At 36.1% G+C, this 4185-nt stretch overlaps 1 non-coding gene across 1 annotated transcript; it reads right to left on the reverse strand.

Moving 5' to 3' along the window:
- Positions 1 to 3653: 3653 nt before the first annotated feature.
- LOC141694699 (small nucleolar RNA R71) lies at positions 3654 to 3760 on the reverse strand. Its single transcript, XR_012563984.1, has one exon. It is a non-coding gene; the product is annotated as a small nucleolar RNA R71 (small nucleolar RNA).
- Positions 3761 to 4185: the final 425 nt, after the last annotated feature.

Genomic DNA, 4185 nt, shown 5'->3' on the forward strand with positions numbered 1-4185 from the left:
TAGCACATTGTTTCTCTCACTTAAAACATATTTTTCTCTTTAATTTTATTATTTTCTTTAGTGAGAGACTTAAGTGTAACACACAGGTGATAAAGTTCAGTATACATGTCATTTATTGCATCATTACACTCAGCTTTAGATAAATGTGCTAGGTTAGTTGTGATTACCTAATTGCTTGATGAACTGGTCTCTGTTTCATCTGATTTGGCCATTAAGGCTATATTGACATAACTTGTTTCCTCATCTTCATCCAATCCATCTGCAGCCCAGTCATTTTCCTGTGTGATAAAAGCCATTTCCTTTTGTTTGAGCAGCTCAAAATATTTTTGCTTGTAGTTAACAGGCTCAAATTTCTTTTTACCAGAATCAGGCTTTCTATATTCATTGGCAAAATGACCTACCAAGCCACATTTGAAACACTTGAATTTAGATTTATCAACCATGTTTCTGTTTGGCTTAGCTGCTCCAAAATTCTTCTTGAATTTGAGCTTGGCAAATCTCCTGGATAAGAATGCTAGATGCTCATCTATATCATCCATGTCATCTTGGCTCAACTGTTCTTCATTTTCAGCAACCAACCCTTTACCCTTGCTCTGACAGACCATTGAGTTTGATGCAGATTCAATAGCTTCAACCTTCTTCTCCTTTTCCTTCTCTTACTCAGCAACAAGTGCAATGGATCCTCCTTTCTTTCTTTCTTTCTTTCTTTCTCCATCCTTTCATCTTGCTCTATTTCAAGCTCATAGGTTTTCAGGATACCATACAGTCTCTCCAAGGTGAACTCCTTGTAATCTTGAGAATTTCTTAATGAGACTGTCATTGGCTTCCATTCCTTGGGCAGAGATCTAAGGAACTCAAGGTTTGAGTCTTTGGTTTGGTATACTCTTCCATGTAACTTGAGAGCATTTAGTAGTTTTTGAAATCTACTAAAAATGTCAGTGAGTGACTCACTTTCTTCACAGTGAAAATGCTCACATTGTTGAATCAAGAGTTGCATCTTGTTCTCCCTGACTTGCTCAGTACCATCACAAATAATTTGAATTGTGTCCCAAATCTCTTTAGTTGTTTTACAATTTATGATTTTGTCAAACATATCACCATCAACACCATTAAACAGTATATTCATGGCCTTTTTATCTTTCCTGACTTGCTCAATGTCTGGGTCAGACCATTCATGTCTAGACTTGGGAACTGATGGTTCATTCCCGGTAGCAGCTCTTATAGGGACATGAGGACCTCTTTCAATGCAGTCCTCATAAGCTTCATCTTGAGAGAGAAGATGTAGGTGCATCTTCACCTTCCAGTGGTGATAGTTGTCTTTGTCCAGAAATAGAATTTTCACTCCAACATCCTTTTTGTTCATCTTGTTGATTGTTGTGATCGTTACACTCTTTATACTTCAAGAGGTTGCTCTAATACCAATTGTTAGTCCCAAATAATGCAACAAGAATTACAGAAGGGGGGTTTGAATGTAATTATGGCTCCTTTTTAAATTTTAAGACTGTTCTTACTTAATATATATAACAATGTTTGATTTTGCAAGAAGTGCAAAATGAAACTTGAATTGAAATCAAAACACAAAGTAATAAAACATAAAGCTTAAAAACATTCTGGTGGATTTGAACTTATCCACCAGAGATATATATTAGTATGAGAACTCTATGATGCTTGAATAGCACACAGCTGCTTATAAGTGAACTTACTAACTTAAAGAGAAATTCTCAACAGATACAACTTTTTTTTATCTCTCTGAAAATTAATACTTGCTCTGTATCTATTCTACTTGCTACACTTGGTTTATATATTACCAAGTTACATGACAGTAAGACAAGATAATAAGATAAACTATATCTAGTCTAACTTCATGCTATTTCACTACTCTATTCCAACATCTTTGAATATCTTCATAATTGCATGGAAATGCTAATGCTTCTTTCTTCTCAAAAAACTGTAATTAGGCTGCCACATTCCATTCCATTTGCAAACACCCGACGCATGTGACTGTGTTGTCACTGTCAACTGCTATTTTAAATATGATCATCCATCGGGACTATGTTGGTCATCCGTCGGGAGCCTTGTTAATTATCCGTCGGTAGTCTTTATAGATCATCTGTCGGTAGCCTTTCTGTCACTTGATTCCATTTCACTTATACAGAATTACAAGTCATCTTATATTTATAATTAGCCAACCTATTCTGTATATCAATCTAGTAGTCAACATGACTTAGAGAATTCTACAGAATCTACTAGACTAAAACATTGTTATTTGCATAAATGTGCCGCAATACTTATTATTACATAAGCTACACGCTCAATGGATGTTCAGTTGTTATCTGCCGGGACTATAAAGATCATCCGTCGGGACTATAATAAAACATCCATTGAGAGCTACAAAAACACTAAGTTAAATCTACTAAGGTGTTTTATTTAACTTATTATCAAGTTCACAACATATTCCTAACACTAGCATAGTTTTATGTATGAATTGACATGCATGATTTGTAGTGTAATTTTAACCATCTTACACACCCTATGTAATCATAAAAGATAGCTTGCTCATAAACCATTATGTTTTCAAATTCTATAGACATATAGGGTCTAAGCATAATTGGTGTCAACTTAACTTCTATCTTGATTGTGGATGCTTAGTAGTAGGGTATACGTATTTTGAAAGATAGCATATACTAGTTTCGTGTTATCTAATTAGTTATCATCACCATCGCATACTATTGATAAAGACATAAACTTTGAATGAAGTATTTAATGAAGTTAGAATCCTATATTTTATTCTCATATAAGTAAATCACTTTTAATCTTTTAGTTAATGCATGCTAGTATAATCTCTTAAGTAGTTATAACTCAAATTTGTTACTTGCCTTAGCTGTGAACGATAATCATACATTGTTGCATAAGTGCATAATCTAAACTTAAACTAAACCAGTTTCTGTGGGAATGAACTCGACTTAAATCTTATACTGCTTGTGATCACGTAGGCTTACGTGTATTTTCGCATGTGTTTTAGTGCGAATAAGTTTTTGGCGCCGCTGCCGGGGACCGGTGTCAAATTTTAGTTTATGTGCTTGACATTAGTGGTCGTTAATGTTCACTGACTTGGATTATTTTACTTATAAGGTTACTTTGTTATATTTCAGGTACTCTAGAGAGCGTGTATGTGAACACGGTCTCAATCTCATAAGGAAACACTAGATGAAGTTGAAGATTAGGAAGAAGAAGTTAAAAAATTGAAGAAGAAGTGATCATTATAATGGGAGAACCAGCAGCAGCAATGAAAGCATTGATGGATTATTCTCAACCAAAGATCAATGATATTCAATCTAGCATTGTCAGGCAGCTATTACAGCTAATACCTTTGAGATCAAGCCTGGCATGATTCAGATGGTTCAGAATTCAGTCTAGTTTGGGGGTTCTCCAATGGAAGATCCCAATATGCACATTGGGGATTTCATCGAGATTTATGATACCTTCAAGTTCAATAATGTTTCTAAAGATGCTGTAAAATTGAGAGTTTCCCATTCTCTCTGAGGGACAAAACTAAGAGCTGGTTGTACTCTCTACCACCAAGTTCTATTGCGATATGGGAGGATCTTGCTCAGAATTTTCTTACTATATTGATCCCTATGGCAAAGACAGCTGTAATCGGGAATGCTCTTACTCAATTTGCGCAGCAATCAGGTGAATCTTTATGTGAAGCTTGGGAGCGCTATAAGGAGATGCTTAGGAAGTGTCCTCATCATGGAATTCCTGACTGGATGGTGATCAATTGCTTTTATAATGGTTTGGGAGCGCAGTCAAGACCTATGCTCGATGTATCGTCATGTGGAGCTTTATGGGCTAAGAACTTTGAGGAAGCTTATGAGCTGATTGAGATGATGGCCGCTAATGAATATCAGAATCTAACTCAGAGATTACCACAAGGCAAGGAGGTAGGAATTCTAGAGGTAGATATAGCTACGACTATCGTTGCTCAGCTAAAGGCATTGACTATGAAGGTCGATTATCTGACCAACTATGGTGTGCATCCGATAATGAGTGTTTGTGAGCTTTGTGCAGGATCGCATGCGACGGAGCAATGTGCTATATCTAGTGAATCAGCTCAGTTTGTGAGCAACTTTCAGAGGTCGCAACAATCTGTTCCTGCTACTTATCATCATAATAACCGCAACC

The sequence above is a fragment of the Apium graveolens genome, chromosome 10 (assembly GCF_009905375.1).
Source record: "Apium graveolens cultivar Ventura chromosome 10, ASM990537v1, whole genome shotgun sequence".
Taxonomy (NCBI): Eukaryota; Viridiplantae; Streptophyta; class Magnoliopsida; order Apiales; family Apiaceae; genus Apium; species Apium graveolens.